This window comes from Panthera onca, chromosome B4 (assembly GCF_046562875.1).
Source record: "Panthera onca isolate mPanOnc1 chromosome B4, mPanOnc1 haplotype 2, whole genome shotgun sequence".
NCBI lineage: Eukaryota > Metazoa > Chordata > Mammalia > Carnivora > Felidae > Panthera > Panthera onca.
In genome coordinates, this window is record NC_138345.1 from 71,924,308 (window position 1) to 71,951,229 (window position 26,922).

The 26,922-nt window shown below is 37.1% G+C and overlaps 1 long non-coding RNA gene across 1 annotated transcript in view; it reads left to right on the forward strand.

Moving 5' to 3' along the window:
* The first annotated feature begins 1,228 nt into the window (after positions 1 to 1,228).
* LOC132660347 (uncharacterized) overlaps positions 1,229 to 26,922 on the forward strand; it is a 40,226-nt gene continuing 14,532 nt past the window's right edge. Inside the window, exons 1-3 of the long non-coding RNA XR_009601727.1 lie at positions 1,229 to 1,284; positions 1,571 to 1,662; positions 18,414 to 18,559. This is a non-coding gene — a long non-coding RNA (uncharacterized LOC132660347). The remainder of the gene's footprint in view (positions 1,285 to 1,570; positions 1,663 to 18,413; positions 18,560 to 26,922) is intronic.

Sequence of the window (26,922 nt, forward strand, 5' to 3'; positions counted from 1 at the left end):
GCTAGAGCTGCCTTGGGCTTGAATTGAGTTAGACCAGGCATTTGCAGAGACACAGTAGCACCATACCACAAGGTGCTTTCCCTGTGTTGTCCCCTGAGAAGCTTTCGTTGGTGGGCAGGGCCTATAACAGACCAGCTGTCTGACCCCAGCCCACTGCTGGGGCCACAGTCTGACTAGTATGTGTGGTTGCCTTTCCCTCTCCTTATGGCAGAAGTCACTTTGGAGTGACTGTCAGAGATGCTTGCATACTGCCAGGATTGTGGCCCTGGTTTGAATGGGCTCTGGCCAAGACTGTAGTGGAGGGTGCAATCCCAAAAAGCATGTGAGGTTCGGATGCACAGTTTTAGCAAGGTTTGCATGTTGGTCCTCCACCAGAGGGGACCTGCCACCATACTGCTAGGACCAACGTTACATAAAGTGTGCTGGCAGGGAGACAGTGCTGGCATGGCTCATACTGGTTTTCTGTGTGGAGGGAACCCATAGCACCAGGACTGAGGCAGGCCTGGCTGGAGAAGACAGATTTGCCAAAGCCAGACAGGGCAGGTAAGCAAGTTAGGTAATGAATTATGTGCTATGTTGATTCCTGCAGATGACCATGTATTTGTGCTGGGGCCTGGGGAGGGAAATGGTACCTGCTAGCTCCTTTGTTTCTGCAGGAGTCTTCCAGAGATCTCTGTCTCTCCAGGACACATTCTGAGATTAGTAAATAACTCCCTCTCTATGCCCCCAGGCCTTTTCCAAACTGTTGCTTCTGTCCTGTATCTCTAGGGGCTGTTATTTGTGCTGTCTTTTTAAGGGTGGTAGTTCAGTTTCCCTCTTGCTCTCCTGGCTCTCCCAGAGCCAAGCATGCTGATTTTTAAAATTATAGGCTTTAAGTCCCACTAGTTATAAAAACTCATGAAATTTGTCCTATACCTATTGTTTTGTTTGTCATATGAACTTTGCTTCTGTTATATTATTTTTTTATGTGTTGCAATTTTGAATTGTGTAATCATTTCTAATGGAGCTGTATCCTGTAGAAATCTGCTATCATCTGACTTTCATGGGTATCACTCTAGAGATGCTTTGTGGCTACTTCTGCCAATTTTCCCTCATCTGCCAAGATGAGGTCTTGGGAAGATGCAAATTGAAGAATTGAAACTGAAACCCAAGCTATGTATTTTAAAAGAATAATGCCATATTGTATCCTGTAATTTCTAGTTGTTTTATATCAGTAGGTTTTGTTTTTATTTTACAGGTCTATCTCAGAGTTATTGTGGCTTCAATTCCAGATCACACATAAAAGTGAGTGTCACAATAAAATGAGTCAAATGAATTTTTTTGGTTTTAAGTGCATATAAAAGTCACATGTACACTATGCTGTATCTATTGTGTATAATAGCATTATGTCTGAAAAATGTACATACCTTAATTTAAAAATACTTTGTTGCTGAAAATGCTAACAATCATCCTAGCTTTCAGTGAATTATTGCTTTTAGTGGTGGAGGGTATTGCTTCAGTGTTGATGGTTGACCGATTAAGATAGTGTTTGTTGAAGGTTGACATGACTGTGGCAATTTCTTAAAATTAGATGTCAGTCTCTTGCTGTTTCTACCACCTCACCTCTGCACCCACCTACAAAAAGGGACTAGACACTGAGGAACGACAAGTACAAGGCCAGAGGTGAGTGCATACTTGGTTTTTAAGAACAGTAAGGAGGCCAGTGTGGATGCAGCATGGATATTTGGGAATTTAATGGATATGTTATTGGGAGATAACCTGGAACCAGGTCATTTACAGTTTAATAGGTCATCAGAAAGGCTTTCAGTTTTATTCTAAGTGTGATGTGCAATGACCTAATGAAAGGTCAAAACAAGGAAATTACATGATTTGGTTTATATTATGGAATAGTCACTCCAGCCTCCAAGGAGGGAGTTGGAAGAGAAATGAAGTGGTCCATATGAGGAATAACAGTGGCATGGCCTAGGGTTGAGGTAATAGTGGCAATAAAAAGTGGTCATACTTGGGGACTACTTTGAATTTAGCTCTTACATTTGCTGATGGATTAGGAGTCAAGGATTACTCCTTTTAATTTTATCTAAGTTGCGTGAGATGCTACGAGGTGCTATGAAATCACTTTGGTGTGTTAGTTTGGGATGCCTATTAGACATACAGGTAAGGATGTTGCTTAGGGCATTAGATACAGGAGTCTGGAGTTCAGGGGAGAATTGAAGCTCAATATATACATTTGGAAATCATCAATATGTAAGTGGTATTTAAAACAATATAATTGGGTTAGATCATCCAGGGCAGTGCTTTATAATCTTTCTTATGTCACTGACTACATAAAAAATTATAATAGCTGTATACTTGAAGAGGCAAACAGACAAAGTTGTGTGAAGCTAGAGGTGATGACCAGGAACCTCCAGGAATCACATCTCAGAAACGTTTATAACCTGTGTGCTCACACTGGTTAGGACAGTAGTCAAAAAGCATGCCATGGTAACTTCAACACTTAGAGGTCACAGAGTAGGAGAGTATTTAGCAAGAGACCGATAAGAACTTGCAGGTGGTAAGAGAAAATTAGTACCATGTGGCATTCCAGAAGCCAAGTAAAGAAAGTGATTCGAAAAGGAAAGAGAATCAACTCGTCCACTGCTGCAGTTAGGTTGAGTAAGAGGGGGATCAAGAATTGACTATTACCTGTTTTAGAGATGAATGAACTGAGGCTCAGAGAGATTTCCCAAGGCTGGGGATGGGTCTGAGAATCTACATTTTAAATAAGATTCCAGGTGATGAAGATGCTGCTAGTTCCTGGATCACATTGACCATTAAGGCTTCCAGACCAAACTCTTTTGCCTAATTCTTTTCTTTAATTCTTAAATAGAAAACATATATTTTAAATGTCTATTTATTTTGAGGCAGAGAGAGAGAATGAGCAGGGGAGGGGGAGAGAGAGAGAGGGAGACAGAGAATCCCAAGCAGGCTCCGCACCATCAGTGTGGAGCCCGACATAGAACTTGAACTCACCAACTGTGAGATCATGACCTGAGCTGAGATCAAGAGTTGGACGCTTAACTGACTGAGCCACCCAGGTGCTCCTGTAGGAAATACTTTCTTAAATAAAATGGATTATTAGATCGGGCAAATTGAGATTTTCAAGGACCTTAACAATTATTATTTTAGTCTAGTCATGAAAATGAAAGCCTGATTAGAATGGGTTCAAAGGATATCATAAGTGAAGAGAGAGTGGCAGTGCATTTAAGGAAATCTCTTGAAGAGTTTGACTCTAAAGGGGAGCAGAGTAATAGAACAGTATTTGAACGGAAATGTGTGAGGGATTTTTCATTTTCTAAGGGAGCTATTATAGCATGCTCCTGGACTTAAAAATAACCCAATGTTGAGGCACCTGGGTGGCTCAGTTGGTTAAGCGTCCAACTTTGACTCGGGTCATGATCTCACGGCTAGTGGTTTCGAGCCCCATGTTGGGCTCTGGGCTGACAGCTCAAAGCCTGGAGCCTGCTTCGGATTTGGAAAGCAACTCTATACCGTTTACACAGAGTTTTATTCAGGGTAACTTACTGATAGGGGTTGGGCAGATGATAACCCATGTCATTATGCAGCTATTCTCTGCAGTCTAGGCCTTAATCCACAGCTTTTATAGAGTGAGAGACATTGTGGTGTAGTCAAAGGATATATATCTTAAGTAGTGCCTTCTGTGAAGATACAACAAAAAGAGAAAACTGCAGGGCACCTGGGTGGCTCAGTTGGTTAAGTGTCGGACTTTGGCTCAGATCATGATCTCACAGTTTGTGAGTTCAAGCCCTGCATCGGGCTCTGTGCTGACAGCTCAGAGCCTGGAGCCTGCTTTGGATTCTGTCTCCTTCTCTCTCTGCCCCTCTCCACTTGTGCTCTATCTCTCTGCCTGTCAAAAATAAATAAATAAATGTAAAAAAATTTTTTTAACAAAAGAGAAAACTACAGGCCAGTATCCCTGAGATACAAAAATCCTCAAAAAAATATTAGCAAACCTCATACAACAATACATTATAAAGATCATTCACTACATTCCGGTGGGATTTATTCCAGGGATGCATAGATGGTTCACTATTCACAAATCAATGTCATACACTATATCAGTAAAACAAAACAAAACAAAATCATATGATCATCTCAATAGATGTAGAATAAGCATTTGACAGAATTCAACATCCAGTCATGATAAAAAAAAAAACTCTCAACAAAGTGGAGTTAGAGGAAGCATAGCTTGACATAATAAAGGCCATATATGAAAAGTCCACAGCAAACATCAGACTCAGTGGTGAAAAGCTGAGACCTTTTCCCCTAAGGTCAGGAACAAGACAGTGATATCCACTCTCACCACTTTTAGCCAACAAAGTACTGGAACTTGTAGCCACAGCATTCAGACAAGAAAAATAAATAAGAGGTATCCATAGTGATAAAAAATTAAACTGTCACTATTTGTGGATCACATGATGTTGTACATAGAAAACCCTGAAACTGCAGCAAAAAGGAAAAAAAAAAACTACTAGAAGTAATAAATTCAGTAAAGTGGCAATATACAAAATTTATACCCAGAAATTGGTAGTGTTTCTATACACAGAAAGAGAAATTTAAAAAAACTCCATTTACAATTATACCAAAAATAATAAAATACCTAGGAATAAGTTTAACCAAAGAGGTGAAAGACCTGTACTCCAACTATGAAACACCGATGAAAGAAATTAAAGATGATACAAATGGAGACATATTCTATGCTTTTTGATTAGAAAAGTTAATGTCAAAATGTCCATATTACCCAAAGCAATCTACAGAGTCAATGAAATTCCTATCAAAACACCAACAGCATGTTTCAAAAGCTAGAACGAACAATACTAAAATTTATATGGAACCACAGAAGACCCTGAATGGCCAAAACAATTCTCAGAAAAAAGAACAAAGCTGAATGTATTATAAAACCAGATTTCAATATATACTACAAAGATATAGTAATCAAAACAGTGTGGTACTGGCACAAAAATAGACACAAAGATCGACAGAACAGAATAGAGATGCCAGAAATAAACCCATGATTATATAGTCAATTAATCTATTGACAAAAGAAGCAAGAATCTACTTGCGTAAAAGATAGTCTTTTCAATAAATGGTGGTGGGACAACTGGACAGCTACCTGTAAAAGAATGAAACTAAAGCACTTTCTTACATCATACACAAAAATAAACTCCAAATAGATTAACGATTCAAATGTGAGACCTGAAACAATAAAAATCCTAGAAGAGAGCATAGGCAGTAATTTCTATCACATTGGCATAGGAACATTAGTCTAGATATGTTTCCTAAGGCAAGGCAAACAAAAGCAAAAATAAACTGCTGAGACTACATCAAAATGAAAAGTTTTGCAAAAAGATACCTGGCTGAACAGGAAAAGATATTTGCAAAGGACATATCCAGTAAGGGGTTAATATCCAAAATGTATAAAAAACTTCTACAATTCAACACAAACCACCCCCCTAAATAATCCAATTTAAAAATGGGCAGAAGACATGAACAGACATTTCTCCAAAGAAGACACATGACCAACAGACACATGAAAAGATGCTCAACATCACTCATCATCAGTGAAATGCAAGTAAAAACCACAATGAGATACCACATCAAACCTGTCAGAATGGCTCAAATAAAAAACACAAACAATTGTTGGCGAGGATGTAGAGATAAAGGAACCTTCATGCAGTGTTGGTGGGGATGCAAACTGTTGGAGCCTCTGTAGGAAATATTACGGAGGTTCCTCAAAAAATTTAAAATACAATTACTATAGGATCCAGTAAATACTGGGTATTTACCCTAAAAAAATGAAAATGCAATTTGAAAAGATATGCACTCATGTGTTTATTGCAGCATTATTTACATAGCCAGGATAAGGAAGCAACTCAAGTGTGCATTGATAGATGAATGGATAAAGAAGATGTGTTGTGTGTGTGTGTGTGTGTGTGTGTGTGTGTGTGTGTGTGTGTCCACAATGGAATATTACTCAGCCATAAAAATGAGTGAAATCCTGCCATTTGCAACAACATGGATGGATCTGGAGAGTGTAATGCTAAGTGAAATAAGTCAGAAAAAGACAAATACCACATGTTTTCACTCTTAGGGAATTTAAAAAAACAAAAGAAATGAACAAAAAAGACAAACTGAAAAACAGACTCTTAGAACAAACGTGGTTGGCAGAGGGGAGGCAGATGGAGGAATGTTTGAAATAGGTGAAGGACAATTAAGAGTATACTTATGGGGTGTCTGGGTTGCTCAGTCAGTTAAGTGTCCGACTTCAGCTTAGGTCATGATCTCACAGTTCATGAGTTCGAGCCCCATGTCAGGCTCTGTGCTGACAGCTCAGAGCCTGGAGCCTGCTTCAGATTCTGTGTCTCCCTCTCTCTCTGCCCCTCCCCCATTTGTATTCCCTCTCTCTCTGACTCTTTCTCTCTCAAAAATAAAAGAAACATTAAAAAATATTTTAAAAAAGAGTACACTTATTTTGATGAGCACTAATATATAGAATATTCAATCACTATATTATATACATGAAACTAATATAACCCTGCATGTTAATTATATTGGAATTAAGATAAATTAATAAATAAAGATTAAAATAATAAGAAAATTTACAGCAAAGGAACGAAAAAACAACCTACTAAATGGGAGAAGATATTTGCAAATGATAGATCAAATAAGGGATTAATATGCAAAATATTTAAAGAACTTTACAACTCAACACCAAAAAAAGAATCTGATTAAAAAATGCACAGAAGACCTGAATAGACATTTTTCCAAAGAAGACATACAGATGGACACAGACACATGAAAGATGCTCAATGTGGCTATCAGAGAAATGCATATCAAAACCATAATGAGTTATCAACCTATACCAGTTAGAATGGCTACAGTGAAATTGACAAGAAACAGTAAGTGTGTGAGGATGTGGAGAAAAAGGAACCCATGGGCACTACTGGTAGGAATGTAAATTAGAACAGCCACTGTGGAAAACAGTATGGAGGTTCCTCAAAAAAATAGAAATAACATCCAGTAATTCTAGTATTGGGTATTTACCAAATTTGAAAAGATACATGAGGGTGTCTGGGTGACTCATTTGGTTAAGCATCCGACTCTTGATTTTGGCTCAGGTCATAATTTCACAGTTTCTGAGATCAGTCCCACATCAGGCTCTGCACTGACAGCATAGAGCCTTCTTGGAATTCTCTTTCTCTCTCTGCCCTTCCCCTAACTTGTGCGAGCATGCTCTTTCTTTCAAAGTAAATAAATTTTTAAAAAAGGTATATGCACCCTATGTTTACATTACATACGGCATTATTTACAATAGCCAAGATAGGAAGTAACCTAAGTGTCCATCTATAGATAAATGGATAAGGAAAATGCGGTATATATATGTGTATACACAATGGAATGTTACACCACCATAAGAAAAGATCAGAATGAGCCACTTGTGACAACATGACTGGACCTAGAGGGTATTATGCTAAGTGAGATAAGTCACACTGAGAAAGACAAATACCATATGATTCTACTTATAAATGGAATTAAAAAAATGAATAAACAAAAAGCAGAATCAGAACTATAAGTACAGAGAACAAACTGGTGGTTGTCAGAAGGGAGGGGGTGGGAGGTTGGGCAAAATGGGTGAAGGGGAGAGGGAGATACAGGTTTCTAGTTATGGAATGAATAAGTCACAGGAATAAAATGCTCAGCATAAGGAATACAGTCGATACTGTAATAGTGATGTAACGGGACAGATGGTAGCTATACTTGTGGTGAACATAGCATAATGTATAAACTTGGAAAATCACTAAGTTGTACACCTGAAACTAATGTAACATGGTATTTCAACTACACTCAAAAAAATTTTAATTAAAAATAAAGTGGTGCCATCTGTGCACTAGAGGGATTCTCAGAAAAAGCCTTTCTGCATTGCAGTCAAGACATGGGTTAACCTCCAAGGATACTGGAACACATAGTCCTGCGTGAGGTAGGTCATTATGCAAACATGTGCAAGATGAAGGGCCAAAGATGGAGTCAGTATTGTCAGCACTCCTAAGGAAGATAAGAGAGTTCTTAACTGTTTACTGTTCCATTTAGTACAGTAAATAAAAATATCCACTGTGTGTGAGTGGCACAGGAGTTCTTTTTATGTTCAAAGAGAAAGGAAACTATTTTTTTTTAAGATTCTCAAAGAATTGAGGAAGTGAATTGGCTAGGTAAGTGTTGGAGTTCTGTCTTAAGATTTGTGGTCATAAATTTTAAATTGTATGGTTGTGTAGTTGTGAGTTTAGCTCCAGCAGGAGCATGCACAGAGCAGACAGAGTTGTACCTAAGTATGGTTGGGTTTTACCAGTGAGTACAACAGGGGAACAGAGGGGCAAGAAGTTGAGGTTAGGTGGAAGGGAGTGATTATAATGATTAGCCATGGAATCTAAGCGGGGTAAAAAGACATGTAAGTACACAGGGTAAATGATAACTGAAAAAGTTGGTAGGATCAATAAATTAAAAATCCCCATGGGATCAAAGAATTGTTAAATTCAGAGTGTTTGAGGATCGGAGTTAAAATATAGGAGGTGGTACTCTGTAGAGAGCTGCATGCTTGCTATTGAAGGTGTCATGGGCTGAATGTGTCCCCTTCAAATTCGTATGTGGTGGTATCAGGAGATGGGGTTTTGGAAGGTAATTAGGTCATAAGAGTGGAGCCGTCTGAATGGCATAAGTATACCTACAAGAAGAGACTCGAGGGGTGCCTAGGTGGCTCAGTCAGTTAAGTGTCCAACTTCAGCTCAGGTCATGCTCTCACGGTTCATGAGTTTGAGCCCCACGTTGGGCTCTGTGCTGGCAGTTGAACGCCTGGAGCCTGCTTCAGATTCTGTATGTCCCTCTCTCTCTTCATCTCCTCCACTCATGCTCTCTCTTTCTCTCTCTCAAAAGTAAATATTAACAATAAAAAATAAAAAATAAAAAAAACAAGAGACTTGAGAGATGATTTTTCTCTCAGCCATGTAGGATATGAGAAAATGGCTACAAACCAGGGAGAGTGCCCTCATCAACCACCTGATATACCAGTGCCTTGATCTTGGATTTCCCAACTTCTTGAACTGTGAGAAACAAATGTTTGCTGTTTAAGCCACCCAGTCCATGATACTGTGTTATAGAAGCCCAAACTGACTAAGATGGCAGGGGCGGGGTGGGGGTGGGGGGTCATTAGTTTTGTGAGGGTGGGAGGGCATTGGGTGTTGTGTTTTTTTATTTTGTCTTTCTGGTAATGACAAGTTCTATGGACATAGGTTCCTGGGTGTAGTGAAGAATAAGGTCATAGTAGAGGACAAGGTCAGGGATGAACCGAAGTTTCAGGGTGTGGGATGAAGCAGTCATGTGGAAACAGAGATGACCAACACTGATGACAAGTCACTGAGTCACATGCAGTCATCTGAAAAGCAGTAAGAGATATGCTAAAACCTTCAGTGAATACAGACAAGTGACTAGAAGGATTGTAGATGCTTACAGTGTGGTGGAACGAAGGGTGATAACCCAATGTAATTCTTCAAAAGGCAAGGACGTTTTTTAGAGCTAAGAACAGCTGTTGGGAGACAAAAGGGAGTAAAGGGGCAACTATTCCACTTCCAGGCCCAGGCAGTTCTGCTGCCTTTACCTCATTTTCCCTAATGCCAGACAAGCCTGGCCAGTGCCTTTTGGAGATAAACAGCATAGGACCTTGAATAGTCATTTTTGATTTGTGAACCATCAAAGTATCCACACAAGAAGTGAAAATAAAATACCACCCAAGTTGGGCTGGAAACTGGAGAAGATTAGCATCTACATGTTCCTTTTTTTAATATGCAAAATACAATTGCAGAGTATGGAAGTCAAAAGACTCTGGTCTCATAGTAAGGATTAGAGCCAAAAGTAGCTTAATTTCACAAAGTTACTTTGTTTACCGATTCTAAATACATATTCACACATATACATACATGCTTATAAAAACTAATTTTTGTTTATATAATTAAAACTACTTTAAAATTTTTTAAATCCATTAACTATATCTGCTCTTATTACCACAGTTGATAAATAGGTATAATTATTCTATTATAATGGTATGCATAGAATATTAAATGTAATGAAGTGAAAATATGATGATTTCACAGTTTTACAACTTTTTCCCTACATAAGCATATTTTACTGTTTTAACTTTGCTGAAAAGATTTATTTTAAGATGTACCCATTTTATTTTTAACTGTGCCCTTGTATTTTGTGTTTCTTTTTCTGCTTAGTGATACTTAATCTTCTTATTATAAACCTTTTATGTGATTTGTATGCATATTACTGCTTTTCAAAGTTGATGAGCTGTTCTCACATTCTTTCAAACACACATAATAGATTGATTTTTAAATTCCCAAATGTTATAAATAATTACTTCTAAAAGAATTCTATGTGAAATCAAAACTTTTCTGTGGAAAACAGATGAATTTTAGTTTATTTAAACTTCTCGATGATTGTCAATGAATTGCTGCGAATACTGTAATAGAATACAACAGAAACGTTGAGGGTGGCACTGAGAGTCTGTATACCCACATCATTTTATGGGTTCTGGAGAAAGAGTTAAGTTACAGTTAAAATTCATTGCTTTTACACAATTAAAAGCTTGAGAAAGCTTGGACATTCAGAGCGTGGTCTCCGGAGTCAGGCTGCCTGGGTTCAAATCCCAGCTTTACCACTTACAAGAAACGTGACCTTGGGGCGCCTGGCTGGCTCAGTTGGTCAAGCATCTGACTTCAGCTCAGGTCATGATCTCATGGTTTGTGGGTTCGAGCGCCACATCTGGCTCTATGCTGACAGCTGGGCACTGCTTCGGATTCTGTATCTTCCTCTCTTTCTGCCCCTCCCCTGCTCACACTGTCTCTCTTTCAAAAATAAATAAACATTAAAAAATATTAAAAAAAAAAAAAAAAAGAAATGTGACCTTGAGTGAGTTACTTAAGCTGTCTATGACAGGCACTATTATTGTCCCTTATACAAAAACAGTCTCTACCCATTCTCCTCTGCCCTTTTCTTGTTGACAGAGCATTCATTCACGCTCCTACAAAGGCTAGAACACCAACTATTCCCCTAGCTTCCCTTAAAGTTAGGTAGTAGTCTGTGATCCAGTCCTGTCCAATGGGATGTGAAAAAAGTCTGTCAGGGATATTCTAGGACAGGTTTTCCTTCCTGTTAAATAGAGAATGGAAGGCAATGCCATTCTTTTTCGGCCAATATTGTTCTGTCTCTCTGATATCTGAAGCTGTGGCAGCCAAGTTGTGAACTATGAAAGGACAAGCCAGAGGGCCAGCCTGAGGGGGACAAAGCAGAAAGAGCTTGGGTCTTTGATGACATCCCTAAGCCACTGGGCAAACCCAGGGAGGTTTTGTTAGAGTTCTGTCCTGTTAGATAAGAAAATGTCCTCATTATTTAATCCATATCTAACTGGACGTACTGTTACTTGCTCATAAGAGTATCTTGATATATTCTCCAATTCAGTGTGGGTTAGATACAACGACAGCAATTACCTTGTCTTGTTTTTTATCTCAAGAGAAAGTTTTCAACATTGCATAATGACATCTATAAGGTTTTTCAGAAACCCTTTATCAGTAAAACCATTTCTAGTTTACTAAAAGTGTTCTTTAAATTATAAATGCAGGCTGAATTATTCTGCATTTGTTTAAATTATCATATGATTTTCCTCCTTTATTTTGTTAATGTGACAAACATTCAATTATTTGCAAATTGAATTCCTGGAAACCCAACTTGTTTGTGATGTAATTAGTCTGTTACCCATTTTGGAGATTGCTGAATTTGGTTTGCTCTTTTCACCCATATTTTAAATAAGATTGACTTTTAGTTTTCCTTTCTTACAATGCCATTGTCAGATTTTGGACTGAAGATATGCTGGCTTGATTAAGTGATTTCATAAAAGTCTTTTTCAGTTTTCTGGAAGAGGTTTGCAAGAGTAGAAATATTTCTTCTTTAAATATATTTTAGAACTTGATAGTTAAACCATGTGGGCCTGGAGTATTCTTCGTAGGAAAGTATTTAATTATAAGTTATTTTTAATAACTGTAAGAATATTCAGGTTTTCTATTTCTTCTTGTGTCAATATTGAATCAAATATATTTTTCCAAGAATGTATTTCACTTCATTCATTAATATATTGGTATAAAATTATCTGTAACATTCTCTTACTATCTTTTTAATATATGCATGTTTTGCAAACATGTAACCTTTTTGATTCTTCACATATTATTTATGTCTTTATTTTTTTTCTTAATCAGTCTCTTTGCTTTTTATTTCATTCATTTCTGCTTTTATATTCATTATTTTCCACTATTTACTTTCTTTTAAAAAAATTTTTTTTAACGTTTATTTATTTTTGAGAGACAGAGACAGAGTGTGAGTGGGGGAAGGACAGAGAGAGAGAGGAAGACACAGAACCCGAAGCAGGCTCCAGGCTCTGAGCTGTCAGCACAGAGCCCAGTGCAGGGCTCAAACCCACAAAGATCATGACCTGAGCTGAAGTTGGTCACTTAACTGACTGAGCCACCCAGGTGCCCCTACTTTCTTTTTTTTTTCTTTTAAGTCTATTTATTTATTTTGAGAGAAAGATCATGAGCAGGGGAGGGGAAGAAAGAGAGGGAGAGAGAGAGAATCCCAAGTGGGCTCCTCACTAACAGTGAGGCTCAAACTCACAAAACTGTTAGATCATGACCTGAGCTTAAACTAAGAGTCTGTCACTTAACTGACTGAGCCACCAAGGCACCCCTTTTATAATTGTTTCATCTACCTGCAAAAATGAACCTTTTCCATCCTTTTACCTTTAGCCTTCCTGAATATATAGCATACATGCTTTGGATGTGTCTCTTATAAAGATATAAAATTAGATATTTTAATCCAATCTGATAATCCTCTCTTTAATTGGAGTATTTAATCTATTAATATTCAATGCAAATGTTGATTTACTTGAATTAAAATATATCATTTTACTCAGCTTTTTATTCATCCCATGTCTTTTACATTCCTTTTTATCCTTTCTCCTTTCTTCCCTTCTTTTAGATCAATTGTTTTTCTATTTCATATTTTCTTTAGTCAGCTTCGAAATTAGTTATATGCTGTTTTATTATTCTGTAGTAATTATCCAGAGATTTCAACATGCATACTTGATTTATCAAAGTAATCTTTTTTTTTAAGTTTATTTATTTTGAGAGAGAGCACATGAGCAGGGGAGGGGGAGAGAGAGAGAATCCAAAGCAAACCCCATGCTGTCAGCATAGAGCAAAACATGGGACTTAGATCTCACAAACCATAAGATCATGACCTGAGCCAAAATCAAGAGTCAGACACTTAACCAACTGAGCCACCCAGGTGCCACTATCAAAGTAAGCTTAGTTGATGCTTTTACTCTCTTCTGAGGTGATGAAAGGACCTTGGAATACTTGGACACTATTAACTCTCCTCCCAACTTACATGCTATTATTGTCATATATTTCAAGTCCTCTATATTTTTTAAACTACATAAGTCATAATAATTGTTGTTTATAATTATTTATAATTGTAAATACATAAATATTCATAAATACATAATAATTTATGTTTACTGAAATTTTTACCATTTCTTTTATTCATCTTCCCATTCTTACTCTCTGAATTTCTATTTAGTATCACTTTCCTTCTTCCAGAAAAATATATTTCAGGTTTTATTTACTATGGATCTTCTGGTAGAAAATTCTCACCATTTTTGTTTAATTCATCTTTATTATGGAAGGATATTTTGATTGGGTATAAAGAATTCTAGATTGGTGCATCTGTTCATATTATTGCTTTCAGGCTTTCATTGTTTCTATTGAGAGAGCATCTCTCAGACTGCTCTTTCTTCAATGTAATCTCTTCTTCCCCTAGATGTTTTTCCTCTTTTTAATTGTTATTCTTCAGTTTTACTATGATGGATTCAAATGTGCATATCAGTTTATTTGTCCTGAATCCAATCATATAGTTTCTTAAACCCGTGATTTGTTGTCTTTTAGCAGTTTTTGAAAAAAAGTCACCCTTTATCTCTTCAAATATTGATTCTTCCCATTTCTGTGTTATGTCTTCCTGGCACTCCAATTAACTGTGGATTAGACCTTTATATTCTTTCTTCTGTGTTTTTCGCATTTATCTCCTCACATTTTGCTTAGATCTTCATCTGAAGTTTAGATATTTTCTTCCAAGCTCTTTCAAATCACCAATTCTCTCTTTATTTGTGTGTAAATTACTGTTAATCCACCCACTGATTTCTTAATTTTGGTTGTATTTTTTACTTGCAAAATTTATGTTTGGATAAGGGGTTTTTGGAGGAGTCAAATGTGCTGTTATTTTTTGTAGTTTCCAACTCATGAGCTAAATTATTTTATTTTACTTTATTTTTTATCTCCTTGAACTTAACGAGCAGGTTATTTTAAAACCAGTGTCTTATTAATTTAATATCTAGTGGTCTTACGGTTCTGTGTTTATTTTCTGTTGTCTCTACTGATTGTCTTTATGCTGACTAATCTCCTTATATGCCACATTATTACTGACTGTGTACCACATATTGTATATAAAAATTTGTGAAATGCCAATAATCCTATATATTTTTCCAATCAATGATTTTACCGCAGGCCACATGGAGAGTTTATCCAAATCCTAAACATTTACAGATTAAAATAGATATTTAGGTATATCTAAAAGGGAAATTGCTGAATATAAAAATTAAAGCTGGAGTAAGCTGTCTCTTTTTTTTTTCTTATGATTTTTTTAAATAGTTTAAGTTTCTGCTAATCATGTCAAACTCTCCTTTTTTTTTCCTTAACTATTCCCCATAATTGAGTCAGCATGTATCCATTTCAATTATTTCAGTTGTGTATGACAGAGAAATCTAAAATAGCTCAGGACTAGAATTTACTAGAAAGTTACCAAAGACTCAGGATCCTTCCAGTTCATAGCTCTGCCATCTACAGAATGTGATTCTAATACTCAAGGTCCATATGGCTGCTAGAGCTTCAACATCACATCTATATTCCAGGGAGACACAATATTTTTGTTTACATTTTATTGGCTAGAACACCATCACATCAACCTAGAAATATAGTCCATGACCTATGTAAAATGTGTGTTCATTCATGAAAGTCAAAGAGGTGAATTAATATTAGGTGTTAACAGTCCGTGCCTCAAAGGACCATGGATTAAGAAACAAAGAGAATTGTAGTGAATTTACTGAAAAACTAAATTAGGTTGTGAAAATGTAATATTTTCCAGGTTATTTATCCCTAATGCAACCAACAGCAAGGAGGGCATCATGAGAAAAGAAATCAAGGCTTGAGAACCTGAGTTGGAGAAAAAAATTATTTGAAAAAATAAAAAAAGGAATAAAAATGTATAGGCAAAACGAATAGGTGAAGAGTGACTTTCCAGGCAGCTTGATACAGTTTAGAAAACTTGTAAATTAAATACCAAGTTCATATTTTTCAGATGGAATATTTTTGTACTATACTGTTGGATGTGCAGGAATCAGAACACCTTAAAAGGTATGCCTGTCACTTTCAGGATGAATCCTTTCAGAAAAAAATGCTCAAACACTCATATCTACCTCTTAATTAAACACGTGACAATTTGATTTCTCACTCATGAAATATTTTCTCTAGACCATGTCCAAAATAGCACTTTGGCTGGCTAGGTTTGTGAGGCATTATTCATAGCACCTGCCCTTGTGGAATTCTAGGGGACTCCAGAGGATTTTATGCAAGTGATGTCAAAGGGTAACACAAGATGTTTTGTAAAGTAGGTTAACATAAACATTTTCAAATAATTACTTGGTTTGGAGACTATCTACTCACTTAACGTATTTTCCAATAATTCTTATATTTGGTAAACTCTCTTCCTGAGCCTCAAATTGTCATACATATTTATGCTGTTAATTTTCCAGTGACTATTCTAAAATATGTCAGTGTTGATCGATGGATCTAAATTCTAAATGCTATCATGTTTTAAAATGCAAATCTGCATTGCACAGTGTCCCTTGCCTTCTTTTTCTTTCAGGGCATTCTTACCTCTGGTCTGTGCTTTGCAATATTACAGCTTATAATAATCTGGCTCTGATGCTAGAAACCAAAGTTAAGAAAATCCATTTAATTCAACAACAACAACAAAGTCTTGGGGGAAAAAAGAATGTACTTTTTCCTTAGTTCATTTAAAAGCAAATGAAAGTTTAGCTCTCAGGAGGGAAGAGATAGGTCAGGCTGTCTTTTGCCCACTTGCCAGATGATGCTAACAAGCCATTGTCTTTCCCCACTCAGGCATGAATGCCTGAGAACTCTTTTTCCTCTGCTTACCATTGCCTTAACCAGCAATACTCTTCTCAGACAGCAAGATACCTGAATGTCTAAACATTTATCTATACTAATACAGGCCCATTCCATGTGAATGCTGCCAGGCAGGAACTAGGCTGTCAGCTTCATCCCATCAAAAAGACTTTCAGTCCCAAGGACTGATGGCAGGTTCCAATTGTTAAGTCATTCTTGCTTGAACTGAATTTTAAAGTCAGGCTCCTACTGTTAAAGAATGGAGCTCAAAGAGCGCATTTAGCCAGAAATGTTGCAATTCTAAATATAATACTCTTGGCTATGGATTTTGTTCTTGTTGTCATTATTTTTAAAATTTGGGTACTGAGTGAAACTCGAGGGCAGCAAATAATGTGGAAGGGCAACCAATACTGCATAATAGTTCTTGTTTTGGTACATTTGCTTTGTAGTGATTTATTAAGGGAGACTGAAAAAGCCTGATTAAAATGCATAAACAGTGCTGAACAGTAAACAACCATGTCTAAGGATGAAAAAATGGGACCCACATGCTGTGCATGGAAATTGCCCTTAACAACATGGCCTATTGTTGAACAGATAGGAAGCCAAAGGTTGCTTGTAATCAAATTTGAAGTTTCCCATCACTTATAAAAGCAACACTTCCTTGTGCAAACGTTTCAATTTGTTGTAGTTAAAAACTGCTTCCTGACTTAATCCGTACAGAAACCAGGAGCTCTTTTGACTGTCAGGTGGAGAGAAAAATTTAGAGAGCCCACTAGACTCAAAAAGACTAAATGAAACCAAGTTTGTATGTTGAGGGAGAAATTACATCTAAAGAATTAACAGGAGCAAATTGAAGCAGCACAGAGCTCAAGATATTTTTTTTTTTTTTAGTATTTCATTTAAACAGGCAAAAAGGAGTTCAATGGCTTGCCTAGGTGCTCACATGACTTCTTTCTGTCACTCAGAAATAAAACAAATGTTAAAGAAAATTTTTTAAAAAATGGCTCACTACAGCCTGAATCCAGCCTATGGGGAAAGACTCAAGAGAAAAATCATTAACAATATCACAAGACTGATACGATGGCTGAATTGCATAAGTATAAATTATTATATGATAATTCCTAAAATTTATGGTTTGAAGAATGATTGTTAATAAAAAAGATAAAAAAATAACTGTAAACTTTTAAGCCATGTTTATGCTTCCACTGTATGGATACGGTAGAGGATAAAGAAAAATAAAGAAGGAAGTTTAATTTCTTTTTAAATACTATTTGTATTATAATCTATAGTGTCTTCAAGTGGAAAGCACTTTTAAACTGCTTTAATACCTTTCTCAAAGAAAGTTAAAGAATGAACAAAAAAGTCATTTTCCATCCCCCTAACCAAATATGCCTGTAGCAGCAATTAAAAAACAATTCACAAGTCTTTAAAAAGATTCTTAAGTCATAAGTCATGAAAAAATTCGTAAGTCATAAAGTCTTATGCTTAAGTATTTAGGTCTTTTTCATTTTCTGGTAATAATATGGTAATGAGCATCCTTATACTGTAATCTTTTATACCTTTCTCATTATTTATCTGGCACAAATTTCCTCACATACAATTTCTAGATCATGGGGCATGAAAATTTTACTTATTGAAAACTGGCCTTCCAGAAAAGTCTTACCATTGTTTATCCTACTAGTAGTACATGAAACTATATTGAAACCATCACTTGGTGTTATTTCTTCTTAATATGTGCCAAATTAATAAGTGAAAATGGCATCTTTTAAAAATAATTTGCATGTCTTTGACACACCTTTTAGAATTTTAATAATTCTCATGATTTTTTTCATTGTTCTTCCTGTATGAATTATCTCTTAATAATGTCTGATCTTTTCATAGGGCAGTGGGAAGATTAAATGAGGTAATTCGTATAAAGCACTTAATAGAGTGATTAGAAAATCTGAAGTGTTTAATAATAGTTAATGAGTTTTAGTTACCATTATGGGTATTGATTTGTTTTCTCTCTTATTACAGATACAAAGGTGGTCAGTAAGGAAACTCAACTTAAACAAAGATGGCATTGAGCATGTAAATGAAGATATGTGCTTAATAGTAAAAGTAAAATTATCCTTTCCATAAAGAACATGAAATTACAAATCTATAGAGAGAAGAAGTTCTTGGTAAGTAATTTATTCATGCTTCTCCTAATCCCTGTAACCACCACAAGCACTTCCCTTTACCTTAGGAACAGAGCCATGAGTCCAAGTTTCCAGTGCACAGAGGTTTAGGGGTATTTGTTATCCTGAGAACTGCCCTGTGGACCACTTAGGCATGTATGCAGGGGGATACAAAGCTGCCAGCTATGAGGAAGGAAATGCAAGTATGGGCCAAGTAGGACCTCAGCGGTCAGGATCAACAACAGAAGGAGCATCAAAGGGGCTCTTACTCTTCCTCAAAACCAGAAAGTAGGCTTTTCAGTACATTAAGAGAGAGTGGCTAATTTTTCCTAATGTCATGAATACAATTTCCAATTTGGCAATAATTGCAATCATCCTGCTAAACTAAAACTCCCTGCCTCGAAACTCTTGCCTCACCCATCCCTCATTACATTGCTACAGATGTGTCATCCGAAACAGGATGGATTATGCTCTTTCATTTTAGAATACTTTAAACTCAAAAAATAATAAAATAAGCTCTTCCTCCACCTCCATACTGTTGCTCATGAAAGTAAGTCTTAACCATTAGCATAACATCCGAGACCATCCTCCATCCAGCCCTAACCTACCTTTTTCAGCAACAACTCCACCTCATTTTTCTGTGCATCCTGTGCCCCCGGTACTAGTCTGCTCACCATTTCTCAACATAACCATGAGTATTCATCCCTCCAAGGTTTTGCTCATGGTAACTATTCCCTGGGCCTGGAATACCTTCTCTCCCTTTTCTGTTGACAGAGAAGCTGCATATTCTTCCAAGTTCTACCCATATCCTTTCCATCAAATTTAATCACTCCTTCCTCTGTAGTCTTTTTTTTTTTTTTTAATGTTTATTTACTTTTGAGAGAGAGCATGAGCAGGGAGAGGCAGAGAGACAGGGAGATTGGAGGGTCTGAAGCAGACTCTGCGCTGACAGCAGAGAGCCCGATGCGGGGCCCAAACTCATGAACCATGAGATCATGACCTGAGCTGAAGTTAGACACTCAACCAACTGAGCCACCCAGGCACCCCCTTTTCTCTGTAGTCTTAATACACAATCTATTTGGCACATTTCCTTCTGCCTTGTATTATTGATGGTTATTTACACAAATGCTTTTCTCTTTAGATTATAAGCACGCAAGAAACAGTGACGATGTTTTAATCATGTTTGATTTCCCCACAGCCTAGCACAATAGTTCACAAAAAAGAAGTGCCTGCCCAGTAATTGTTTTGTGAATTGGACTGAATATTCAATTACCAGTTTGTGTTGCTTTCTATATAAATATGACAAGTATGTCTATGAGAAATAGGCACTCCCCATTAGTTCCAAAGTAGAGTTGCCAGATAAAATACAGAACACATGGTTAAATTTGAATTTGAATTTGAATTTGAAATTCAAATTTAACTGGGTGTCCCATTTTTTATTTGCTAAATCTGGCAACTTTAGTCCAAACACATGCCAGTTTCACCACTGTCAGGGTTAACTCCAGGGCAAGAGTGAATTAGTGTGGGCGTAAATCTCTTCCCATCCAATTCTGCTGCAGTGATGTGTATACATAGCTACCATGAATCCTCTTCACGTGATAATACTTTTTTTAAAAGGCCGAAGAACAAAGGTAGTCATTTATAACTTATCCTTACTTTCTCAAAAATATAGTGGATATTTGAGGAACTCAAGAGAATAGTTCCAGGTATTAATACAAATTCTTCAAATAGCTGGTTGTTCTGATTAACAAGATTGCAAGGCAAACCTTTGAGGTCCCTGAGACATTCTGTTTTTGTATCATCATCTGGGACATTTCTTCACACTGCCTTTGGTCTCTTTTATAATCTCTCTCGTAGCCCAACCACAATGGGGTCATTGTGTGGACTCTTCTTGTGGCAACCTTCCATGCTCAGCCCTGAGGATCCATGTCTGTCCCAGGTTATTCGATAACATCCTCTAACTTTACCCCTCTCCTGCACTCACGTCTCACCCCCACCACTTTTCTGGTTTCCTAGGCAACAGTTTTTTGGCCTAATAATAAACTGATGCTTGCCGGTGTACAATGAGAGGAGATCAATAGAACCCTCAGGATTCTCATTTGTTTCTAGATAACATCTGCAGTTTAACCTTCTGGGGACAATTCCTGGCTCTTCCAAAGTTATCTGATCAAAGAAAGTTGGAATTTCCTGTAGGAGTGGGTGATGTGCTCTGAGAGGGAATTATTTTTTGGAGAAAGAAACCTTGCAGTATCCTTCAAATAAAATTATGTGAGCAGCTGTCTGCTGATGAGTTAAGCAGAACCTCTTATTTTAGGAAATATAGTATGTTCAGACCTCACCATTTTGACTACAATGTAATTTTCTATTTATTCAAATGACATCTAAGTTGAGCTCCTAGTTGCCCATAAGAAACTTTAGAGCTCTTCAGAAGGGCACTCTTATTGCCTCCTCCAGCCCTTTAGAGAAGATACCCCTTACTGTCTTCAAGCCCAGCCTCCATTGAATATCTGTTCCTCTGACTTCTGCAGACAAATCTCCCAGGAGCCCATGGCTTCACTGGAAAAACACTCCCACAGAACCCCAGACACATTTAAAGTAACACAATTGATTAATTGCAGAGAATATGTTTCTGGCCATGCAACATATTGAAAAAGCAACTGTCATTAGGATAAAGCCAATGACTTTGGCCACTTTCTAGCAACTGCAGTTTGGTCATTCACACAAACCATTAACATATGTGAAGGAACCTGTAGGGAAATTGTGCCTGCTGAAAGAAGCAGAACAGAGGCTGTGCTTGGGTTTTCAGAACACCTTCTGACAGGAGAGTGGACAGCCTTCTATCTGCCAGCATATTGCTCCACACTCTAGAGTTGTGAAGGTCAGCATTGTAAGTAACATGTGCATTAGGACTCTGGTTGCTGGTATGTGAAACCAACTGTAGCTGGCTCTTCAAAAACAAAAATGAGGGCACCGGGGTGGCTCCATTGGTTAAGCCTCCAACTTAGGCTCAGGTCATGATCTGGCGGTTTTTGAGTTTGAGCCCCACATCAGGCTCTGTGCTGACAGCTCAGAGCCTGGAGCTGCTTCAGATTCTGGGTCCCTTTCTCTCTGCCTCTCTCTGTCTCTCTCTCTCAAAAATAAATAAACATTAAAAAAATTTTTTTTAAATACAGAACACAAAAATAAAGAGAAATATATCATAAAGATGTAATGACTCAAGGGAGTGCAAGGCAATTCAGGAGAATTCTCAGACTTTAAGGAAAGGAGAGGCTAATGGGTACTGAAAATGGGAATCTCCAGAAAATTCATAATCCTGCCTCTCAGCTCACTTTCTCTGTTTTCCATTCCTTTTTCTCTTCTGCCATCAGTTTCCTCTACTCCCAAATCTTCATGGAGATTTGACCCACTATAATGTCGTCAGTACCATAAATATAATAAAAATTTTCCTTGAAGGGTGGAGTTATATTTCTCAAAATGGCTGCCAGGGGCCCAGCCTCACTTAGATGGGAGGGAAGTAAAGGAGTCATTGCAAGCTGGACAAACACTACAAAAGCTGTGGACTGCAAGCAGTCACATCCACCATTTCCCTGGTGTTTGCCTGACTAAAACAAACCTGGAAGAGGATAATAGTGAAGATGCTAGATATCTGGTTATATGTTGATGTTAAGCTGACAACAAAGCAAATTTAAAATGGTAGTAAAGCATACTCAAAAAATTGTAACTCAAAAAATGGAATGTACCATAGCATATATCAGAAACTCCTATCCCACAAACTCTAACAGTGCACTTATCTGTCTTCTCTGATCCCTAAGCAGGATACCTCTTAGAAATAAAACTTAGTTTAAATGATTTAAAATAACATAATTCCATCTGGGCTCATAAAGGGTTTTTTTGGTTTTTTGGTTTTTTGGTTTTTTTTTTTTACTCTCAAATTACTGCTAGTTTACTATTGACAGAGTTTGGACCTCCTGCATAAGTAAATCTCCTCAGTGCAATCAGATTTCATTCAAAATACTGTCAAAAGAAGTGAAAACCCATCTTATAAAAAGTAACTTGTGAATGCCATTCAGCTCTGTGATAGGGAACTAATAATAAATGTGAATGAAATCTTGCTTACTCAGTGTTTCTCCTCACTTTTATTCTTTTCTTTAGTGCCCCTTTCTCTAATGGTAATACCTTCTAGTTTTCTCTTACAGTCATTTCCAAGGCATTTTTTTGCACTACTGTAATAAAAAAAATCAGTACATTCCTCCAAATTATGTTTATTTATTTACTAAAATACATGCATTATAAAGTGAATAAATAATGAAAATTTTACAAGGTGATCTACAATAAATATAAACAGAAGTGCTGGTATTTTCTGTCTCTGCCCCAATGATCATCTTGTGTGCTGGTCTATAGTCACAGGACAGCTAGTACTTCTAAGTTGAATTGTTGTTAGTGAATTATTTTTCATGCCCTAAAGGACACTCATGAACTTTAGATACAGGGTGTTCTTGGTTCACATTCATCTTAAAATGAATTCTCCAAAGCTAAACTTTTCACTGCGTAAGTGTCATGAAAATTTGTCCACAGTACCAAAAACTACTGAATGGGTATAAAAGTGACCGTCATCAAACCAGCAAAGTAAAACACACACACACACACACACACACACACACACACACACACACACACTAGATAAAGTTAGATATGATGGTGTGGCGGGTGGGTGGGGCTTTGACAGTAAAGCCACCCACACTGAAGTAGGTAGAGCAGTAGCTCAGACTCTGGCTGACTGAGACCCACAGGACCGCAGTAGAAGAGAAGAAGGGAAGCCGGTTGGATAATGATGCTCTCCAATGACCAAATTCTCTTGCTTTGTCTTTACGTTTTTTCCTTTTGTCCACCCTTAGACACTGAGACCCTGAAGTGATGCTGACTCTGCCAGCATTTCAGACCAAAAGGAAATCATGGGAGGCAGTAATAAATAAACCAGCAATCCTGTCTTTTAATAAAGCCCTTATCACAAAAGGAATGACCAAAATTTAACAACAAAACAAAAATAATATTTATTAAAAGAATGGCAGGCAAAGGATTTATACATAAGTACATACAAATTAATGAGAACAGTAAGACCCTTCACTAAGTATTTCAACAAAGGCTAGTCACACACACAAAAAAAATGATTGAATAGCAAATGTGTGGGGAAATGTTCTATTTTTATTTTTTTAAGAAGTCATAAGTTAAAACAGATACTAACTTTCCTCTGTCAAATTAGCAAAGATTTTATTTATGTTTTTATTTTTGAGAGAGAGAGAGCACAAGCAGGGGAGAGGCAGAGAGAGAGGAAGACACAGAATCTGACGCAAGCTCCAGGCTCTGAGCTGTCAACTGTCAACACAGAGCCTGACTCTGACATGGGGCTCGAACTCAGGAAGCATGAGATCATGACCTACGCGAAAGCCAGATGCTTAACCAACTGAGCCACCCAGGCACCCCAAATTAGCAAAGATTTTAAACTATCATAAAGATACTGGCCAGAGCAGTGAAATGAGCTGTTGAATTCATCACAGTTAGAAGAAGCGTATATTAACCTGACCCTTTGGAAATTATTATTTCAATGCAGACCAACAGCTGTAAGATGTATATTTCCTTTGATTTAGCAACTCTTCTATTAATTTATCTTAGGAAAATAAAAAACAAGAATTTAGAGACCAATCTGTTTACTGACACACTATATAAAGCATTAAAAATTATTTTAAACAACAGATTATTTTATGATCTGAAAGTAAGTAAATTGTGATATAGCTACACAATACATTGTTGTTCAGCTTCTACAATTTATGTTTATTAGGAGAGCTTGGTAGTATGATGGATGCTTATGTTAAAGTCATCAATGAAAAAAAAGTAAGATATGCATTTGGCCTACAGTAATAACCAAGAAACAAAATACATCAAAAGAAGGTTCTAGGTAGAAGTAGCCAAAAATTCGGAGTTATTTTTCTTGGTGGATCTATGAATGATTTTAGTTTATTCTTTCTATAGTTTAGTTTACATTTGTATATGTCTTTTGAAAGTTGTATTCATGTAGCATATTTATCGAGGACATATCTACCATGTTCCAGACACTATCCTAAGTGCTTAGGATAAAGCAAACACAAAACCAAAATTTTCACACTCAGTAGTACTGCCAGATTTAGCATAAATACATAGGAATCTCATTAAGTTAGAATTTCAGATAAACAATGAATAATTTTTTAGTAAAAGTGTAGTACTTTATTTGTCAGAGAATTTAATTCACTGGGGGATAAATTTTCTACAATGAGCATGAATTAACTTTTTAAATTTATTTTTTATTATAGCAAAATACACCTAACATAACATTTGCCATTTTAACCATACTAAATATACCAGGCAGTGGTATTAAGTTCACTCACAATGCCGTGACTACTATCTGGTTCCAGAACTACTACATCCCCTCAAAGGGAGAACTCTCTATATATTAGGCATCCACTCCTCAGTTTCCACTCTCCCCAATGCCTGACAGTCACTAATCTGCTTTCTGTCGCTGTAGATTTGCCCATTCTGGATATTTCATATAGATGGAATCATATATGCTGTGTATCAGATTTCATATAAATGGAATCATATAAGACCTTTTGGGTCTGGCATCTTTCAGTTGATGTTTTTAAGGTTCATCCACATTGAAGCATGTATCAGACTGCCTTTTGTATGTATATACCACATCTTGTTTACCCATTTATCTCTTGATGGACATTTGGGTTTCCACCTTTTGGCTATTGTGAGGTATGTATTAATTTCATACTTTCAAAAAATAAGTTTGAGTTAAACCATTAAAAACCCCAGGGGATAATGAAAATCTTTCTCAGAGCCCCCTCTCTCTCAGTTTTCTATGTGTAAATTACTTTATAAAGTAGAGGGCCAGGCAATAATCAAGACAGAATAATGTATTAAGCAAAATAAAATAAAATATGGCAGATATAAAGAAGCACAAAAGATCTTGCCATCAAGAAGCTTATACCAAATTTTGGCAAATGAAAGTCAAAAGTCCAGCATTTAATCCCAGTGAGGCTACTCTGCCTCTCGTTAGAAACAGTTGAGTTTAGATGACCAATTCAGGGCTGCCCCTAGAACAATAAGTAGGGCACATGACATCTGCATGGTTAAAAAGCTTACCAAAAAAGCTGTGCTTCCCAGAAAAAAAGCAAGACTCTTATCCAAAGATAAGTCATATTTTCCAACCTTTAAAGCTACAAAACTTCAGAAATATTGGAGTCCCTCTTCCAGCACCTCCTCACAGCCCATGTAAGATAACTGATTCCTGCCTTCCCATTTTTAGTGAATGTTCTTTTGTTGTAGGTCCTCTGAGGTTTTCAGATTTACATCAGTAAATTCTTCTTCCAACAGCTGGGGTAAGCTGGCTTGCAAAACCTCAAGCCGGCATCATCTCAGAGAATTATGTACCATAAGAGGTAGAGGCGACATGGGGGCATCTTCACACTTCTTTTTCCTTTGGCAGGAGCCCAAGCAACCATTGCCTGACCCAAAGCCAAAGAAAACACAAAAGGGTAAAGGGGAGGAAGATGGGGTGGTGAAGAGCAGAGTCAGAGACTCGAGAGTCCTCGAGGGTCTTATATGGGTCACTTGGTTCATTCTCTCTTCCAGAATTTGCCAGACTTTCCTTCTTTTGCCCTTGCTCTAGTTACCTGCCTTTACCTTACCTCCGACTAGCCGCTGATGAGAATTTTGTGTTTTTCCTTTGAGGCTCAGTGCAAACCCTACCTTCTCCAAAGAGGCTTTGCCGGTCTTCTTGTTCATCTTTGGAAGGTTTTGGAAAGTCTTGCAAAGAGGTTTTGCTGATTCTTGTTCCTTCCTTCCAAAGAAGGAAGATGCAATTTCTTCCTTCTTTGGACTTTATCTTACCATATGTATTATAATTACTGAATATTCTAGTTACTTATATTTGTGTTTTTGTGTTGGTACTTGTTCCCCTTCCTTACTGCCATCCAACAGACATAATACAATCCTCACACATTGTCTCCTCATGGTAGCAAGTACATTCCACTTGTTTCTAAATCCTCTCCACCCTTTAGTTTATTCTGCCACACACCCATGACGGGTTGACTAGTATCATACTCAGGCATGATATTCAGAAGAAAGTATTTAATAGGTCAATAGTTACTTTTTTTAGACTCCCAATTTCAGAGGCAAAGAAGTTTCTTCAAATACAAAGTGCCCAAATAACAGGGTCGTGGTGTTTGCATGCTCACTGCAAGCTGGAAGTATTTGATTCTGTATGTTATCTGGATAGATGGAGCGTCTGCTTTCCTTTGATTCTTAAAAGCATTTGTCTTATAAGGGTG